Raw genomic sequence first — 21,643 nt, 5'->3', positions numbered from 1 at the left:
CCCCATCCTGCAGTATATCACTCCCCTCAGCCCTCTATATAAAGCCACATCCTACAAAATAACACTCCTCTCAGCCTCTTTATATACAGCCTCGTCCTTCTCAGCCTCTCTACATACAAGCAAAATAACTCCTCAGCCCCTTCCTGCAGTACCTCACTTTCCAGAAACTCTATATACAACCCCCCAATAGAACATAAATCCTCAGTCTCCTTTATACAGCCCCATCCTGGTTATATCACTCCTCAGCTCCTCTATATAAATCCTTTTCCTGTGAAACATCACTCCTCTTAGCCTACTAAACACAGCTTTATCCTGCCAAACATTGCTTCTCTTAGGCTTCTTTCACACTTGCGTCGGTACAGGGCCATCACAAAGCATCGACATGACGCACCGACGCACGTTGTGAAAATTCGGCACAACGTAGGCAGCGGATGCAGTCTTTCAACGCATCCGCTGCCCTTTCTAAAGTCCCGAGGAGGAGGGGGCGGCATGCACGGTTGGAAATGGCGGATGCGACGTACGAAAAAACGTTCCCTTGAATGTTTTTTCATAACGACGGTCCGCCAAAACACGACGGAACCAGTGCACGACGGATGCGACGTATGGCCATACGTCGCGATCCATCAGCAGTACAAGTCTATGGGCAAAAAACGCATCCTGCGGGCAACTTTGCAGGATGCGTTTTTTGCACAGAACGATGCATTGCGACGGAGGCCTAACGACGCAAGTGTGAAAGAGGCCTTAACTGCCGAACTGCTCCCCTTACCTATATAGACGCTGACTGCTGCTGCTTCCGGGGAAGAGCACCGCACAGGAATGTTAGAGGGTCCACCTTTTCCTGTAGCAGCATACCTCACAGCAGCAGCTTCATTGTAGACCAGCATAGTGCAGGAGAGAAGTGTACAGAACTGTCAGAACAAGGTTGTAGTCAAGTGATGACATTTGTAGACATTGCACAGGAGGAAATATCTTCACATGACTGCATTGTATCTCTGCTCTTAGCTTATTTTCTACTTTACCCTGTCCAAATGACATCATTCCATCTATTCAGTGAGTTGACAGAGTACATATGCTATGCTGTCTCCTCACTGAATATTAAATCAAATCACATCGAGGCACTTTTTCTCTATGATTCAGTGAAATGGCTGTGAGAACAGGCTGGACCCCACCTCTGAGATTAGAGGTCCTATATACTTCTCACACACAACTCCTACTCCATGCGCATTTATAGGACATTTGATAAGTTCCAGAAGGTCAGACTATCCTATAATTTATGTGATTAAGTGTCATGCAGTGACGATCTTTTGTAAGCGAGAGGGGCTTCAAACTGTCCCTGGAAATGGGAACCTAACCATTCCTGTCCCGGGGGTACTCTTGAAGGTAGAGAGGCCCAGTTCTCGGACCTTACTATGCTCCTGTTAAACCCTGATCTATCCCCTCCCCCACCACCATGATGCATGGGACATAAATGTAACATAAACAAGACATACAGACAAAACAGGGATAACAGAAAACAACTATGATACAAAAGCACCAACCAACAATAGAGAGGAGGATAGAGACAGGGAGAAGTAAACTAAACTGCAACAGGGTCCAGAGTAAATGATGAGCAGTTGCAACCAGGCTGTATGGTCTCAGCCAGCATGGAAAGAGTCTTTAACTCTCTCAGGACTGAAGGAAAGGAAATCCATTTAAAATAGGGCATTCAGCCTCGTGACATTAAGGTGAAAATTTGTTAATCAAGGAACGCCTTTCTGTTTATATGTAGATATTCAAAATCACTCTGGACATTATTAGGATCATGAGGATAAAAACTTGGTGCATCATGTAAAGAAGAAACAAACAATTTTTTAAATGTGAAGTATATTTGGGGAACAAAATTAGAAAATGCTTAGTAATTTGAGTTTGGTCCATTTTTCTATATTCTACATGTATGTACAGCGTGATAATTCTTGTGATATGAAGCATGTTATTTTCTTTTTTATATAGATAACTATTGTCATTTTTTAAGTGTTATATATTGTTTAAACACATCTGAGGGTATTGATTACATGTTCCTTAAGGGATTTGTTTTATGACTATAACCCCTTTGTAAATAAAATTTTGCTTCTAAATATTTGATAGGTGTTGGTTAAGCTCCTCACCAGGAAGCCTGTTTTCACCTTCCTGACCAGGCTAATTTTACAATTCTGACCACTATCATTTTATGAGGTCATAACTCTGAAACGCTTCAATGTAGCCCACTGATTCTGAGACTGTTTTCTCGTGACATATTGTACTTCATGGTAGTGATAAAATTACTTTGATACAACTTGCATTTATTTGTAAAAAAATGGAAATTTGGTGAAAATGTTGAAAATTTTGCAATTTTCAAACATTTAATTTTGATGCCCTATTTTATGCGAAAGTCATATGTACAAAATAGTTAATAAATAACATTTCCCATATGTCTAGTTTACATCAGCACAATTTTTGAGACATCATTTTTTTTGTTAGGAAGTTATAAGGATTAAATTTGACCAGCGATTTCTGATTTCTACAGAATTTGCAAAACCATTTTTTTAATTCAAGGGGTTTATATGACAGAAAATACCCCAAAGTGACACCATTCTAAAATCTGCACCCCTCAAGGTTCTCAGAACCACATTCAAGAAGTTTATTAACCATTCCAGTGCTTCACAGGAATTTTTGCAAAGTGGAAGGAAAAAATAATCATTTACTTTTCTTTCACAAAAAATTTCCGTTAGACCTAATTGTTTTTACTTTGGCAACAGGAGAAAATGGACCATTCAATTTGTTGTGCAATTTCTCTTGAGCATGTCGATACCCAATATCTGGGGGAAATCTACTGTTTGGGCATACGGCAGAGCTCGGAATGGAAGGAGCGCCATTTCACTTTTTGAATGTAAAATTTGCTGGAATCATTAACGGACATGTTTGGAGAGTCCCTGATGTGCCTAAACAGTGGAGATCCCCAACAATTGACACCATTTTGGATACCAGATTCCTTAGGGAACTTATCTAGATGTGTATTGAGCACCTTGAACCCACAGGTGCTTCACAGAAGTTTATAATGTAGAGCCGTGAAAATAAAAAAAAAATCTAATTTTTCCCAGATAAATCTTTTTTTAGCTCCAAATTTTGCTTCTTCATAAAGATAACAGGAGCAATTGCACCATAAAGATTGTTGTGCAATTTCTCCTGAGTGCGCAGATACCCAATATGTGGAGGAAAACAGCTGCTTGGGTGCATGGCAGGGCTTGGAAGGGATGGAGCGCCATTTGACTTTTTGAATGTAAAATTTGCTGGAATAGCTAGCGAATGCCATGTCACGTTTGGAGAGCCCCTGATGTGCAAATGTATTACTTCAAAGCAATTCAAAGGAATGGCTGTCTATATGGTACTGTACATGTACTTGTAATGTACACCAGAGCAAGAAGTGCTCTTTGTGAACAGCTCTTCATTATGACTTCTAAATGGCAGTCCCAAGTTGGAAAACTCCTCTGTAATATCCAAGTGCCTTAAATGGTACGCCCAAAAGATAAAATGTCTTACTACTTTTGTAGTTTGCTTAATTTAAAAATTCTTTACTATTCTGTTTACTTCCTAATGTTTCATTTGAGAAAAGTCTCAAATGGGATGTCATCAGGAGGTTGGCCTCATAGTCACACCCCCGCAGCTTATATCTCTCCCCCTGGACCAGGGCATCACCTCACCCAGATGCAGTCTACTATGTAAGTGTCCACCTCCTGTAGGATTACACTCCTGAAAAAAGTGTACGGCAGAGCTAAGTTCGCTCTTCCGACACCATTATAGTCTATTGGCCCGTCAGCGCATGCATTGGGACCCCTTTTGCTGGGGATTTCGGATGTATACCCCACCGGAGAAACACAGCACAACGTGAAAGCACCCTTAGTCAGGCAAGTATCTGCACCAAATTTATGAATTGAAAGAAACTGGCAATTCAATCTCTAGGTGACATAAATACTGGAGAAAAATCTAAATACGCACCAAATCTATCAAGCACTGTGTGATATAAATTTTAGAGTAAAGTATGGCAGCACAGCCTCAATTAATGCTGACTTCAAAAAAATCCCCTGCTGGTAAATCTTCCCCTATGATTTGCTTTAGTTTGATGTCGTAGAAATGTTTAGACCGTCTGTATATTAAATAGAACAAATAATATGTCTGCACTTAGCTGCTGCTGAGAACATCCCAGCCCTGTCTGAGAAGGACCTTGTCTCCATTTTACATTACACTATTGGTGAAGGAGGTATGGTTTTAGGAAATAATACTAATCAATGAATTGATTGATAATGGTTGTGACTTGCAGTGCGAAGGAATTTAATTTCTACATGCCTGGAATGAGCTGCACTTCCAGAATCATTAATATTTCACATATACTGAACATACTTTATGAAATGTTTTCTACCGTTCCTACATCGGATTAGCCTTCAGTAGTGCTGTCACTGCAGTCTTATTGCTGTCTCTGCAGGCTATGCTGTAGTCGCAGTGAATTGCTTTTCCTATCCAACCGTTTCTTGCTTGCACATGAAAATGAATAGCAGCTTTATTGACCCCCCTGAAGCAATATCAGCAAAATATAGGTCGAAATTGAGATGGTGGATAGTTGTCTTTCGATTTTCCGTCCTTAGATGTGTATGATTTGCTATTATCATGACAAATTACCGTACTGTTTTTAGAGCACAGAAATCACAGAAGGTATGCAACTGCCAAATAGGTACCGCAACACTGTTCAAGAACATTCTTCGCCCTGCCGGTTTAATTAAAGAGAAGGAGATGCTGATAAGAATGATATGTAAATGGCTTGTGAGAATGATTTTTGGAAAATATTCCGTATAACTTGTATTTTATTCATTAAATCCCTGGTTTTTGTATGTATGCGAGTCCAGTGGGTGGTCCTATTCAGTGATTGAAAGTATTTCCGGTGTATGCAGAAATAGCTGTCAGTCACTGAACTGGACCGCCCACTGGATTCATATGCGAGCACCAGGGATTTCAGTTTTCTGAAACTTTTTCCACAAAAATGTATACGGGAGTCATCAGCTCCTACTATATGACTTTGCGCAGCAGATCAGGTACCATTTTCAACATAACAAGTTTTCTTTAAGCCATCCTATTTTGTGATTGGATTGGTAAGAAGGACCAAGGACTCATGACCTACATACAAATGATTGGTGGGAAAAACTGTTAAGTTTTACTATCACTAGTAATTCAGTTTGGGTATTCATAATACCTAACTTATCGTGAATTATCAGATGTCTTACCTGAGAACATTTTCCACTTTCAGGTGCCTAACATGTACCGTATATACTCGAGTATAAGCCGACCCGAGTATAAGCCGACCCCCCTAATTTTGCCACAAAAAACTGGGAAAACCTATTGACTCAAGTATAAGCCTAGGGTGGAAATGCAGCATTTACCGGTGAATTTCAAAAACAAAAATAGATCATTATTTCCCCATAGCTGTGCCATATAGTGCTCTGCACTGTTCATATTGCCCCATAGCTGTGCCATACTGTGCTCTGCAGCGTTCATGTCTCCCATAGCTCTGCCCCATACTGTGCTCTGCAGCGTTCATGTCTCCCATAGCTGTGCCCCATACTGTGCTCTGCAGCGTTCATGTCTCCCATAGCTCTGCCCCATATAGTGCTCTGCTGCGTTCATGTCTCCCATAGCTCTGCCCCATACTGTGCTCTGCACCGTTCATGTCTCCCATAGCTCTGCCCCATACTGTGCTCTGCACCGTTCATGTCTCCCATAGCTCTGCCCCATACTGTGCTCTGCACCGTTCATGTCTCCCATAGCTCTGCCCCATATAGTGCTCTGCAGCGTTCATGTCTCCCATAGCTGTGCCCCATACTGTGCTCTGCAGCGTTCATGTCTCCCATAGCTGTGCCCCATACTGTGCTCTGCACCATTCATGTCTCCCATAGCTCTGCCCCATACTGTGCTCTGCACCGTTCATGTCTCCCATAGCTCTGCCCCATATAGTGCTCTGCAGCGTTCATGTCTCCCATAGCTCTGCCCCATACTGTGCTCTGCACCGTTCATGTCTCCCATAGCTCTGCCCCATACTGTGCTCTGCAGCGTTCATGTCTCCCATAGCTCTGCCCCATATAGTGCTCTGCAGCGTTCATGTCTCCCATAGCTCTGCCCCATACTGTGCTCTGCACCGTTCATGTCTCCCCATAGAGCTCCACATATATCTGTGCCATTGCTGCTGCTGCTGCAGTAAAAAAAAACCACACATACTCACCTCTCTTGATTGCAGCTCCCAGCGTCCGGTCCCGGCGTCTTTCCGCTCTGACTGATCAGGCAGAGGGCGCCGCGCACACTATATGCGTCATCGCGCCCTCTGACCTGAACAGTCAGAGCGCAGACGCCGGGAAGATGGAGCGACGCCCGGCGGCTGGAACGTGGACAGGTGAATATAACATACTCACCTAGTCCTGGCGATCCTCGCGCTGTCCCCTCCTGTCACAGCTGGTCTTCGGTGCTGCAGATTCTTTCTCTATCAGCGGTCACCGGCACCGCTGATTAGAGAAATGAATAGGCGGCTCCGCCCCTATGGGAGGTGGAGCCGCCTATTCATATCTCTAATGAGCAGTCCCAAGTGACCGCTGAAGTGGGGAAGAAGCTGCAGCACAGAAGCCCGTGGGACGGCAGGGACAGCGCGAGGATCGCTGGGACTAGGTAAGTATTCCTCAGCGCCCTCTCCCCCTCACCCGCCGACCACATCGCTACCGTGACTCGAGTATAAGCCGAGAGGGGCACTTTCAGCCCAAAAATTTGGGCTGAAAATCTTGGCTTATACTCGAGTATATACGGTAACTCCAGTGTTGCCATTATTGATTGCAAAATATGTGGGGGATAATAGGTGCAACCTATTAAAATTGCAACACCAAGAAGGAAAAGTCATGGAATTATAATAACTACAGATGTGTTAATAATGATATGCAAATGAAAAAAAATGGAAACACAATTTTCAAAACATTTTGATTTATTCAGTTTTACATAAGAGCATCATGTGCAGACTATGCATGTACTTAAAATCTTTGGCATGCTATCAGTTATATTTAAAGGGAATATGTCAGAAACTTTATGCCACCTCATTTGAGAGCAGCATGATGTAGACAAAGAAACACTGAATCCAACAAGGTATCACTTAGATTAGTCGGTATAGCGGTTCTGACACAATCAGAGTTTTTAGATTTAGCATGAAGCAAAGCTGAGAAAGCTAACCCCGCCCACACCAGGCTCTCCATATACAATGTCCATAGATAGTGAGATGCTTATCCCAGAAGGATTCGCAGTTAAACCAAGAATCATGTGTCCTAGCAATGATATTTCTCAGTGGGAAAAACAAGATAATCTTGTAGTTATGATACCCATTAATGGGTGAGGATATAGGTGAGACCGGGTGAGACATCAGGTGAGCTAGTGATAGGGTGAGACGTAGGTTTCTTCCCCATTTTTTTCTGTCTTAGTCATAAAGTTTGGGCACAGTTCTTTTTTATGTCATATTAAATAGATTAATAAAAGTTATTTTTTAGTTAATTTGTGTTAAGTACAGCTCTGTGAATTTGTTCGGTCTCTTTGCCTGTACCAATTTATACAACTTCTACGGTACCTGTTAATGGCTAACAAAAATAAAATAAATGATGTTACAAAGCAAGCTTTCGAGACTTCTTATTGGTCTCTTCCTCAGGCACGGTATAGCAAAGTTTCTAAAGAAACACAAATATATGCACACAAAAAAACCCCAGAGACATGGCATAATAAAGGGAGATTCAAATTAACAAACTGAGCTCAGAGAATAAATCCATAATTGGATTAGGTTAGTGGTGTGAAAGGGTTATAGTCCCAATATCCAAGTAAGATCAGAGGCCTGGTGTCCTCACTGTTTTTGGAGCAGATTCCTCAAATTCTGTAGAGAGTCATAAATCCTCCTGATATATTTAGTCCTGTGTGGAGGCAATACAAGACTGTAATAAGTTTGTATTCCCAAACCCTTCGATGTGTTTGTGTTTTAAAGTTGCCTTTTAATATGACAACGTTCATATTGCTCATGTTGTGTCCTGGACCACAGAAATGCTTGGCCACTGTTAATTTTTTTTTTTAGTAATGATACGCTCATGGTGCTAAACCAATCACTGCAAGGAGCTTGATAGAGAGAGACATTGCTGCAATCTGTATTTATCCCTTAAAACATGCTGTCTTAAGATTGTAAAAATCCGTTAACAGATTCCCTTTAATGGCTCTCTGAGTAATGTCCTGCCACACTGAAGGCATTTAAGCACAAAAATCATCAAGATCTGCTGCTTGCAGCTTTCTTTGTAATTCTTGACCAATGAGATGTGTTTAATAAGGGACAGGTCTGGAGAGGTTGCAGGTAATAGTAGCATGTTTAGGCCCAGTCAGCTGTTCAAAATAACTTAAGCATCATCCGGCTTATCATTTTTATGTTGAAATATTTCTCTGAAGACCCTTTCACGAACCCTTATGAAGGCTTCTTCATGGCATTGCATACATAGTCTCCAAACCAATGTCTGGCTATCATCTCTTTGATGCCTTTAGCTTGGTATGTGACATCTAATTTCACTTGCAGTACAGAATGGATCACTACTTGTCATTCTTTTCATCTGATGAGAACCCATGGACAACTCTGTGAAGGGGCCTTTGCAAGAGAATTTCATATCGGTCATACTCCTGGTATTATTGAATGGAGTGGTATGATGTATGGTAGCCAGATACATCTTGTTTTATTTCTAAATAAAATAATAAAGCTGGAGAGACAGAGAGCGCAAATTGTGTGATAACTCTGATAATCAAATTAAATAAAATATTGTAGGTACACTCACCTGATAGGGTTGTGGCAGTCACAACTCCTATAAAGCATGTAAAGGCTGCTGCCAGACCACCAATAAAATGCCATGAAGAAAATGAGGAATGTGGTGATTCAGAGCCCGCACTGCCCAAAGTTTAAAGGTGTAGTCACACACAAGGTTAAAATACACACACGGTTTATTGGGTCAGTGCGTTTCCATGTTTTCAAACCTCTTCACCAGGACCATTGATAGGATCATTGTGGCATGTAAATTTCTCCAAAGTATCCACAGATGTTTTTCAACTCGACAATGTGTTAAGGACTGGCGGAACGCACCAAGAATCAGATGTTATGGTATTAGGTGCGTTCGCAGTCCGAGGTCCACCGTGCAGGTGAAAACCCTGCTACTAGTAGAGACGGACGATATGGCGGTACAATAAGTATACACACATGGGTTAACTTCACCCTGTGTGAAGGAAGCGAACCCTGTTGCGTCACAGGGCCGCGGTACCGCACATAGAGCGCAAGCAAGAAGTCTCAGAACACAATCCCAAGACAAAGGATTTGAGTTCAAAAGACCTCATGCACTCGACACCACAACTGGGGTGTCAGAGAGACAGAAATAATAATATATAAAGGCACGAGTGTACGTGCGGTGCCGCACAAACGGACGCTGCTAACCACCCAGGCTTGGGTAAGGAAAGCGCACGGCGCCGTACAGGCAGTCACAGCAACTAGACGCTGTTATGTGTGTTTTGTGCTGATGGCTAGTCGGGCACTAGATAGCTACCATCATCCGCAAACAGTCAACAACACTAGGGAGGGATATTTAGGAGCTTTCATCCTTCGACATACATCCATCTACACACATACATATTTTCAAGACAATACTAGCGCAGTTTATATAGTTGCAGCACAGGAAGCTGCTACAGAAGTTTTGCCCTTTCAGGACCTGCCAAGAGGACCAATGGGATGTGCTGCAGCACCTGAGCATGTGACCCTCGATCTCCAACGGGAGATCCTGTCCTGGGCATGCTCAGTGTGTGCAAATAAGAACTTAGTCCCAGGGAAGCCCGCTCGCCGCAGATCAGTGCAGGGTACAACAGGAGAGCCGGAAAAGGCAGCAGTAACCCTTTGCACAGAATCAGTCCCAGCGAGACGCTGGGAGCGACGCCTCCGCTGAGCAGAGCCCACTGCGGCCGAAGCAGAATGGGAGACCGCAGCAGACACGGATCGAGATTCCCCCTGTGCAGCAGAGGAAACTCGACTCCTAACATTACACCCCCTCTTAGGGCCCCCCCCCTCCTTGGGCCTCGCTACGTTCGAAGGCAGCAATAAGCTGCGGAGCCCGAATGTGCTCAGCAGGCTCCCAGGACCTATCCTCAGGGCCGTAACCCTTCCAGTCCACCCAAAAAAATTTTTTGCCACGTACCACCTTGCACCCCAAGATAGCGTTCACCTCGAAATCGTCCGTAGACGAACCCGATGTCTCGGCAGATGACTCAGAAAACCGGGACATGTATACGGGCTTAAGGAGGGACACATGAAAGGTGTCGGTGATACCAAGGCGTGGAGGAAGAGCCAGACGGTAGACCACAGGATTAACCTGTTCGAGGACCTTGAAGGGACCCAAGTAGCGAGGAGCAAACTTAGTGGACTCAACTCGCAGCCTGATGTTACGGGCGGAGAGCCACACCAAGTCTCCAGGAGCAAAGGTCGGAGCGGGGCGCCGATGAGCATCGGCGGAGGACCTCATTCTCTCCTTAGAGGCCTGAATGGCATCCTGAGTGCGATCCCAAATGTCCCGTGCCTCCACAGCCCAGTCTGCCACCCTGGAGTCTGCGGAAGACACGGGCATAGGCACAGGTACCCGTGGATGCTAACCATAGTTGAGGAGGAATGGGGTTTGTCCAGTGGAGTCGGCTACAGCGTTGTTCAGCGCAAACTCTGCCCACGATAGCAAGGATGCCCAGTCATCCTGCCTGGCTGAAACAAAATGTCGCAGGTATGTGACCAAGGTCTGGTTGGCCCTCTCTACCAACCCATTCGTCTCGGGATGATAAGCGGAAGAGAGATTCAACTCAATACTGAGAAGACGACAAAGCTCTCTCCAGAACCGAGATGCAAACTGGGGACCCCGGTCACTGACAATTTTGTCAGGCATACCATGTAGGTGGAAGATGTGTTTAATGAACAACGCTGCCAAGGCCCGTGCAGAAGGTAACCGTGGTAGCGGCACCAAATGCACCATTTTTGAGAAATGATCGGTGATGACCCAAATGATGGTACAGCCGCGAGATTTGGGTAAACCCACGACAAAGTACATCCCGACCATCTCCCAGGGCCTATCTGCCACCGGCAAGGGATAGAGCAACCCAGCTGGCCTTTGCCGCGGAGATTTATTTTTAGCGCAGGAGACACACGCCAGAATATAATCCCTGACATCCCGGAGCATATGCGGCCACCAGTACGTCCTCGCCAGTAGCTCAGATGTCCTCTTTGTCCCAAAGTGTCCACCCACCCTGGACGAATGAGCCCAAGAGAGAACCTCCGGTCGCAAATTAATGGGCACAAAAGTCTTGCCTGGAGGTACAGACTCCAGCGAAACCGGCGCTACGGTTCTCAGGCTCTCAGAAGGAACAATAAGCCGAGGCTCCTCTTCCTCCTCTTCAGTGGACATAAGGGAGCGAGAGAGAGCGTCAGCACGAATATTCTTCTCCCCGACGAGAAAATGAAGGGAAAAGTGGAACCGGGAAAAGAACAAGGACCGTCTGGCTTGGCGAGAATTTAGCCGCTGGGCTGTTTGCAAGTAGACCAAATTTTTGTGGTCCGTGTAAACTTGGAAGGGAAACCGCGCACCTTCCAGAAGGTGTCTCCACTCCGAAAAGGCCAATTTCATTGCTAGCAACTCCCTATCCCCGATGGAGTAGTTTCTGAACGCTGGCGTGAAGGTCTTAGAGAAGAAGAATCATGGATGCTTCCGACCTTGAGCATCCTTTTGATAGAGGACTGCTCCAGCACCAACGGATGAGGCATCCACCTCCATTAGGAATGGCTTATCCACATCGGGACAATGTAGGATGGGAGCGCTAGCAAAGTGGGACTTAATAGAAGTGAAGGCCTTGGAGACCTCTTCCGACCACAATTTGGGATTCGCTCCCTTCTTGGTGAGGGCTACCAAGGGAGCTACCAGAGTTGAGAAGTGGGGAATGAACTGGCAGTAATAGTTAATGAACCCCATAAAGCGCTGCACCGTTTTAAGAGAATGGGGCTCTTGCCAGTCCATCACAGCCTGTAGTTTGGCAGGATCCATAGCCAATCCCTGGGCGGAGATGATATAGCCCAGGAACGGTAAAGACTCCTGCTCAAACATACACTTCTCCAACTTAGCATAAAGAGAGTTTGCCCGTAGGAGGTCGAAGACTCTGCCAACATCTCTCCGGTGGGAGTCTATATCTGGAGAAAAGATGAGAATATCATCCAGATAGACTACAACTGAGGTGGAAAGCATATCCCGGAAGATGTCGTTGACAAAGTCTTGGAAAACGGCTGGGGCATTACAGAGCCCGAAGGGCATCACCAGATACTCATAGTGCCCATCTCTGGTGTTAAACGCCGTTTTCCATTCGTCCCCCTCACGGATGCGAATCAGGTTATAAGCACCCCGCAGATCTAATTTAGTAAACACTCTAACTCCCCGAAGCCTATCGAAGAGCTCGGATATCAAGGGCAAAGGATACTTGTTCTTAACGGTGATAACGTTAAGACCCCTGTAGTCTATGCATGGACGTAGTTCCCCATTCTTCTTCTGCACAAAGAAGAACCCTGCCCCAGCAGGTGGCACTGACTTCCTGATAAACCCTCTTGCCAGATTCTCTTGAATGTACTGAGACATGGCCTCCATCTCCGGGAGAGATAATGGATAAACTCGACCCCGGGGAGGCTCCGCACCAGGCAAGAGATCGATAGGACAGTCATAGGGGCGATGGGGCGGAAGGGTCTCCGCCGCCTTTTTGGAGAACACGTCTGCATAAGACCAATATTGCTTGGGGAGAGAGGACAGATCTGCGGGTACCTCAGTAGTAGCAACCTGAACGCACTCTCGGTGACACCTACCCCCACATGATTCACCCCATCCCAGAATTCTGCCTGAGGACCACTCGATGTAAGGAGAGTGGTACCGTAACCAAGGTATCCCCAACAGGACCTCATCAATCCCCTCAGGAATGATGAGCAGAGATATAATCTCCTGATGGGATGGTGACATGGACAGAGTAAAAGGGATGGTCTGATGTGTTATCTGTGCGGGGAGTGTCGACCCATTCACCACTCGTACCATTACTGGTTGAGGTAGCATAACCAGGGGTATTGCGTGACGTTGGGCGAAAGCAGAAGACATAAAATTGCCCTCCGCCCCAGAATCCACGCAGAGCTCTACCGAGTGGGAGGATGAGCCAAAAGTAATTGTCCCCTTAAAGGACAATTTGGAGGCAAACGTCGCAGTGTCTAGTGCACCTCCACCTACTACCACTAGACGCTGACGTTTCCTCGACCGCTGATGACATCTGGTGGCAAGATGTCCTGACTGTTGGCATACATGGCAAACCTGGGGTGCACGAGCGGTCCGGGACTTAGATCCCGCTCGTGACACTACCTTAGGTTCATGGGGCTCAGGAGCCTGGACTGGAGATTCCAAAGGTTTGGCGAAGGTGGGAGCCAGCCGAAACCTCTGCCTACACTGGGCTCGCTCTAACCTCCGCTTGTGAAAACGGAGGTTGATACGAGTAGATACTGTTATTAATTCTTCCAGTGTGGCGGGAATCTCCCTAGTGGCCAGGGCGTCCTTAACGTGGTCAGCCAGCCCCCTCCAAAATATAGGGATGAGGGCTTTATCCGACCACTCCAGCTCAGATGCTAGAGTGCGGAAGTGGACGGCAAAAAGGCTGACCATGGACGAGCCCTGAATCAATGCCAACAGTTGGAGCGCCGTATCATGGGTGACACGAGGTCCTAAAAAGACCTGTTTCAGAGTGCTCAGGAATAACGGAGCACTCTGCACCACATGATCGCCACGCTCCCACAGCGACGTAGCCCACTGCAACGCCCTGTCCGACAATAAGGATATGATAAAGCCCACCTTAGCCCGCTCTGTAGGGAAACGAGAGGCCAGAAGCTCGAGATGTATTGAGCACTGACTCACGAAACCCCTACAGGACTTACTGTCACCAGAAAATTTCTCTGGTAGCGGGAGGCGAGATAGTGTCGGTACAGGGGCGGCAGTGGACAAGGTAGCTGCAGCCACACTTGCAGCCTGAACAGCGACAGCAGTAACGTCCACAGCTGAGGTTGAACGCTCTAGAGCCGCCAACCTTCCCTCCAGCTGCTGGATGTACCGCTGTAAACACTGATCGTCCGTCATTACTAGCCAGACCTTGGCGCTAGTATTCTGTTAAGGACTGGCGGAACGCACCAAGAATCAGATGTTATGGTATTAGGTACGTTCGCAGTCCGAGGTCCACCGTGCAGGTAAAAACCCTGCTGCTAGTAGAGACGGACGATACGGCGGTACAATAAGTATACACACATGGGTTAACTTCACCCTGTGTGAAGGAAGCGAACCCTGTTGCATCACAGGTCCGCGGTACCGCACATAGAGCGCAAGCAAGAAGTCTCAGAAAACAATCCCAAGACAAAGGATTTGAGTTCAAAAGACCTCATGCACTCGACACCACAACTGGGGTGTCAGAGAGACAGAAATAATAATATATAAAGGCACGAATGTGCGTGCGGTGCCGCACAAATGGACGCTGCTAACAACCCAGGCTTGGGTAAGGAAAGCGCACGGCGCCGTACAGGCGGTCACAGCAACTAGACGCTGTTATGTGTGTTTTGTGCTGATGGCTAGTCGGGCGCTAGATAGCTACCATCATCCGCAAACAGTCAACAACACTAGGGAGGGATATTTAGGAGCTTTCATCCTTTGACATACATCCATCTACACACACACATATTTTCAAGACAATACTAGCGCATGGCCGTGCGGTCATGCGCAGTTTATATAGTTGCAGCACAGGAAGCTGCTACAGAAGTTTTGCCCTTTCAGGACCTGCCAAGAGGACCAATGGGATGTGCTGCAGCACCTGAGCATGTGACCCTCGATCTCCAACGGGAGATCCTGTCCTGGGCATGCTCAGTGTATGCAAATAAGGACTTAGTCCCAGGGAAGCCCGCTCGCCGCAGATCAGTGCAGGGTACAACAGGAGAGCCGGAAAAGGCAGCAGTAACCCTTTGCACAGAATCAGTCCCAGCGAGACGCTGGGAGCGACGCCTCCGCTGAGCAGAGCCCACTGCGGCTAAAGCAGAATGGGAGACCGCAGCAGACACGGATCGAGATTCCCCCTGTGCAGCAGAGGAAACTCGACTCCTAACACAATGCCTGGCCATATGTTGCTCATGATTCAATGAGCAGGTTGCATGGCCAAATGTGCCACCATGGCCAGGAACTTCTCCAGACTTATCTTCCATCAAGCACATTGAGGATGTTGGTTGGTGTGACCACACAGCATTCATTCTTAATTATGCCAGATGTATATTTAATTAGCTCAGGGACATGAACTATTGTTCATATGAGTCTGAATGTTGATTCTTGTTGTAGATTATATTGATGTTTGTGAATTGTTGAATGGCTGCTTATTACTTATTGTATAATTCTTTGCAGCGTATTGTTCAACTATCCTTGGGAAGCAAAGGCACAGGATAATTGAACTATCGGTGTTTGTTAATATGTTGATTATCCATTGTATCCATACAGCTTGTTATGCAAATATTGAAGGACAAACTTTGCAGGTTATTTGAACACAATGAGAGATGAACTCCTCGCACCTTCTCGCAATCTTGTGGAAAAACGCCTGAATAAGAGCTATGAATTATAATAAGAAGATCTGCCTCTGTTTGCAGAGACTTTACATGACAGTAGCCAAGGCACCATGACTCCAACCAGAGGAATACAAAATTGACAGGATTTCAGCTTAAGGGACAAGCTGGAGGAATGCAGATCTGCTCCATTGACCATCACTGAACCCTCAAAGATATTTGGAGAATCCAGGTTGGGACAATCGGGTCACCTTGCCACATACCTCAATGTTCTCTGTCAGCTTCCTATGCTTGCCACTACCTTCTCTCTGTGGGTGCCCGTCAAAAGCAAGGTGCCACTGGTTGGGGTAGTTGGCCCTGGAAGCTCGAATTTGCAGATGTTCTATTTCTCAGTGAGCCAGTGGAAGGTCGAGACTCAGTCATTGCACCATCTTATGTACTTGTTGGGTCTGTACCATATGTTATTGTCTTGGTGGTTCAATGAATTATTTCCACACTGTGTTATTCTCGCCTTTTGTTGTCTGAGTAGTATTCTGCCCAAAGGAAAGGAGTACGAATGTTCAGTGGGAAGAATCCTAGTGAATGTGGTCTTTCTAAAGACATCCAATCCAGTGGACGAGAGCACACACTGACCCTCGTGTCTCCACAGTTGGCAATTGTAAGGTGATCTGCCAGCAATGTATCTTGATGATTTGTGTGCCCAAATCATGAATTCAGTGTGGCACAATGTTCCTCAGACAACTATTAATAACCATATTGATATATTTCCTAGGAGTACATTTCTGCACATCCCTATGCTAAAATTGCAGCTTTTATAAGGAAGGGAAAAATAGAACTTATAAAACTGCCATGCCCCGCTCTCATGAGTCAACTGGGTGGGTTTGCATGATCAAGGCCTCTTTAATGTGAGAAGTTCACTTTTACTTGATTGATGCCCTGTCCAACACAGCTTGTGAAGATTTCACACACCGGGTGGGACATCAGTTGAAGAAGTGGGTGTACTAATAGCAAGACTACTAACCCTTAAAATATGTTCCAAGATCTTCTGAACGCTGTCATTCTAGGGCAGGATAATGATGCTTTATTACAGCTTGGCTGGGAACGCATCGCTTCCTTATACTGTGGTTGATTACAAAAACAATTTCTTTTGGATAGCACAACAAAGTTAATTTGTTCAATCTGTTTTGGATCTGTGATAATGCCTGAGCCATTTATCACGTAACCAGTAGCTTTGAAAACAGTCCTTCTCCTATTCTGAGGCCAGTCTGGGAGATTAAACTTAGTTATCGGCTTTTTGTTGAAATAGTGTTTTGGTTTTTATGATTTATCATAACTCGTAGGAGTTTATTTACTATGCCTGAATGATGGACCTGTTTCATGTACTCTACCATTATGTACTTTGTAAAGAAATGATGGGACCTCAAATGAAAAACGGATTTGTGTCACAGAGGCGCTTCGTATTTTGAGTTTTCTTAACTGCCATTTCAATCCCATAATCATTAGAGATGAGTAAGAATGATTTCTTCTTAACTTAAGCTGTATTGGGGGGAAAGCCAGACCACAATAAAGGACTTCCCAACAATCCAATCTACTGATCTCCTATATCTGGGCCTTTTCCCCACACATGGGGATTTATGTTTGATGTGATGTCCAAACTTTTAGTGGTTTATTTTTTTGTGAATATATATCTTAGATGACTAGGTTACATACAATGTGTGCGGTGGTGATATGTTTGGATAGAGTCAGTGTTTCAAAGGAAGAATTTACACTGGAATTGCAAAATAAACACAGGTTGTTTTTAGGAAATATTCGGAACTATGTGCTTCATCATCTAAAAATATTTAAAGGACTAGCTATCTAAATTGTAAAAAAAAAAAAAAAAATTACACATCATATACTTCCTATAAGAGTCAAAATCAGACTGTCTGCCTGTCACATGCACTTTCATCTGACAGATATCACTATGACCTCCTTATGCACATGAACGTTCAGCTCTACGAAACATTCATGTGTTCTCAATAGGAGAAGACTGAGGAAAGTTGTTGCCAAACAGCTGTAGAAGCTTATCTCTGGGAGAAGAAAAGGCTTGGGCATTTACATTTACCTGCCCAATAGATGATATCTAGGGAACAGTCAGCAGGCTCCCATGCACATTAGCTGTATGCCTGAAATCAGCAGATTTGGTCAACTTCTACCTAATAGTTTGGGGGCCTATAGATATAAAGAGGGTCTATAATCTAGAAATCAGGCCTGTCTATCCGTTTAGCCCTTTAAAGGAGTTGCCCATGATTTTTTTTCTTAACTATAGGCCTATAAACTAACAGCAAGGTTGTTGCTAACAAAGGCAACTACCTGTCTGTTCTACCCAGTCCAGCTCATACCAGTCACATACCCCTCCAGCCAGCAATTCGGCTGCCCCTTTTCAATTTCTTTTGGTCTGCTTAGTTGATGGGGCATACCTGCCAAAGTCATACTGATTTACAGCTGGCTCCCCGCAGTTAAGGAACGGGGAGCTGACTGTCAAAACTAAAGAGAAGCCACTGCTCTGCTGACAAGACATCAGCAGAAATCACTGAATCACCGTCAGGAGTGGTCTATGACTGCTCTGTACTGGCAGAGATCGACACCGGGCACAACAGGCAGGTAGTTAGTGTACTACCTGACTGTTAGTATCAAGCCCCTTAGTTAAAAAAAAAATTAAATAGTCCTGGATATCCCCTTCAACAAGATATGAGTATGCGAGTCATAACTAAGTAATCCTCTGCTCCCTCACCTCTGAATTTAAGTCTCAATTATTACATGGAGTATGCTCAGAATCCTTGAATGGGTCAGTTCAGTATTTCGGCACTGCTATAAATCCTCATAGTGAACAAATGGATGGAAGTCCACATGAAAGGTTAGCTAAACCCAATCTCTATATACGAAGAACAGCTGGAAAGATATTTGTTTCTTTTATCTATCAGCAAGCAAACAACAGTCAGTGAATTGTAGGCGAACATGTTATAGTCGGTGCACACATACAAGGAATAAAATCTCCATATACAGCTGTACACTGTAGGTGCCAAGTAAATATTTAGGAACACTGAGTGTCCTGTTTACATTGCATCTCTGTCTTCCTAAACTTCACTAATTAAGTAGATTCCGATGTTTGGCTGTAATTCAGAAATATGTATAATTTGTAACTACATTATAAAGCATAGTAAAACAAATTGTTTCTCTGAGCTGATGGGTTTACAGAAAAGAAAGGCGCACAAGAAAGAGTTGTTGTTTTATTCCAGATAGTATTTATATAGTTAGCACTAAGTTAGTATGAAATGGCAAAAATATTGCCCACATATTACATATACATTACACTAGTTGTCACTGGAAATGGTCAGCGCATATTAGCTCCCATCCCGAAGAAAGAAGGCTACCTAGGTGGCTGATAAGGGGTAGTGAAGAAACAGGTTTCTTTCTTTTGGTGGAGAGATAGTTTACATTCATACTCATGGAGAAGTGCAGCACTATATTTTTTTTTATGGGCTTAAGAACGAATAGGCAGCTTAGCAAGTACCTACCTGTTAGTTCTTAGGTCCATAGTAAAAAAATAAATAAAATAGTCCTGGATAACCCCACCGATTCACCCACAGGCCATTTGCCATGTTCTCATTTTCATTTTTTTTCTCCCTTTCTCCCTCTCTCCCTTTCTTCTATGAGCCATAACTTTTTTATATTTTTTGTCAACATGCCTGTATGAGGAGTTGTACTTTTGAGTGACACCATTCTTTTCACCATATTGTATACTGGAAAACAGAAAAAAAAATTAAAGTGACTAGAAATTGCAAAAAAGGGCAATTCCACAATTTTTTTTAACCATGGTCACTATATCATAGAATTGCCTGGCAATATGATTCCCCAGGTCAGTACCAGTACGCAGATACCAAACCTGTATAGTTTATTTTTTTATTTCAGTGGTGAAAAAATCTGAAATTTTTCTGACAAATCTAGACTTTTTGCTGTGACATCATTTTTTCCCCTTTCTGTCTTGATACGCTCGTTATTGACCTTTCATAATTTTTTTGTTTCTTAATTATTTTCAAATAAAATTATGTTATAAAAATTCTTTAGTGATCTGCGTTGCTCCATTTTTTGCCTATTTGTATGTTTTCATTTACTTGTTGTGGTGTCACTGTGATTACGTTTTTCACAGATAGCTTTGCTTTGTCATTTGTGTCCTAACTTTTCAGCTCCGAATTTTGCTCCTGCCCAGACATTTTCTAAACTGATCTGTAGGACTTAATGAACCATAACATTAGCTCATTAAATAACTCTCAGCTTCTGAAATTTAATTTAGTCCTAACTGTGATTTATATATTTACAACTATTTCTTTGGAACATCTTGTCATATTTACTATAGTAAATGAACGGTATATATTTAGTGCTGTGTGCTTAATGTCTTTAGCACTTTTTAAATATAACATAATCATATCACTGCTACTTTCTGTTGTATAGATACAGTTAGGGCCAGAAATATTTGGACAGTGACACAATTTTCGCGAGTTGGGCTCTGCATGCCACCACATTGGCTTTGAAATGAAACCTCTACAACAGAATTCAAGTGCAGATTGTAACGTTTAATTTGAAGGGTTGAACAAAAATATCTGATAGAAAATGTAGGAATTGTACACATTTCTTTACAAACACTCCACATTTTAGGAGGTCAAAAGTAATTGGACAAATAAACATAACCCAAACAAAATATTTTTATTTTCAATATTTTGTTGCAAATCCTTTGGAGGCAATCACTGCCTTAAGTCTGGAACCCATGGACATCACCAAACGCTGGGTTTCCTCCTTCTTAATGCTTTGCCAGGCCTTTACAGCCGCAGCCTTCAGGTCTTGCTTGTTTGTGGGTCTTTCCGTCTTAAGTCTGGATTTGAGCAAGTGAAATGCATGCTCAATTGGGTTTAGATCTGGAGATTGACTTGGCCATTGCAGAATGTTCCACTTTTTGGCACTCATGAACTCCTGGGTAGCTTTGGCTGTATGCTTGGGGTCATTGTCCATCTGTACTATGAAGCGCCGTCCAATCAACTTTGCAGCATTTGGCTGAATCTGGGCTGAAAGTATATCCCGGTACACTTCAGAATTCATCCGGCTACTCTTGTCTGCTCTTATGTCATCAATAAACAAAAGTGACCCAGTGCCATTGAAAGCCATGCATGCCCATGCCATCACGTTGCCTCCACCATGTTTTACAGAGGATGTGGTGTGCCTTGGATCATGTGCCGTTCCCTTTCTTCTCCAAACATTTTTCTTCCCATCATTCTGGTACAGGTTGATCTTTGTCTCATCTGTCCATAAAATACTTTTCCAGAACTGAGCTGGCTTCTTGAGGTGTTTTTCTGCAAATTTAACTCTGGCCTGTCTATTTTTGGTATTGATGAATGGTTTGCATCTAGATGTGAACCCTTTGTATTTACTGTCATGGAGTTTTCTCTTTACTGTTGACTTAGAGACAGATACACCTACTTCACTGAGAGTGTTCTGGACTTCAGTTGATGTTGTGAACGGGTTCTTCTTCACCAAATTAAGTATGCGGCGATCATCCACCACTGTTGTCATCCGTGGACGCCCAGGCCTTTTTGAGTTCCCAAGCTCACCAGTCAATTCCTTTTTTCTCAGAATGTACCCAACTGTTGATTTTGCTACTCCAAGCATGTCTGCTATCTCTCTGATGGATTTTTTTTTTTCAGCCTCAGGATGTTCTGCTTCACCTCAATTGAGAGTTCCTTTGACCGCATGTTGTCTGCTCACAGCAACAGCTTCCAAATGCAAAACCACACACCTGGAATCCACCCCTGACCTTTTAACTACTTCATTGATTACAGGTTAACGAGGGAGACACCTTCAGAGTTAATTGCAGCCCTTAGAGTCCAT

The 21,643-nt window shown here is 44.1% G+C and overlaps 1 protein-coding gene across 9 annotated transcripts in view; it reads left to right on the top strand.

Moving 5' to 3' along the window:
* Positions 1–21,643, top strand: part of NAV3 (neuron navigator 3) — a 1,008,138-nt gene that overhangs the window by 873,476 nt on the left and 113,019 nt on the right. The window lies entirely within an intron of this gene.

Source organism: Ranitomeya imitator, chromosome 4 (genome assembly GCF_032444005.1).
Source record: "Ranitomeya imitator isolate aRanImi1 chromosome 4, aRanImi1.pri, whole genome shotgun sequence".
NCBI lineage: Eukaryota > Metazoa > Chordata > Amphibia > Anura > Dendrobatidae > Ranitomeya > Ranitomeya imitator.
Note: the sequence above shows the minus strand (reverse complement) of the source record. Positions and strands in the feature narration are given on the sequence as shown.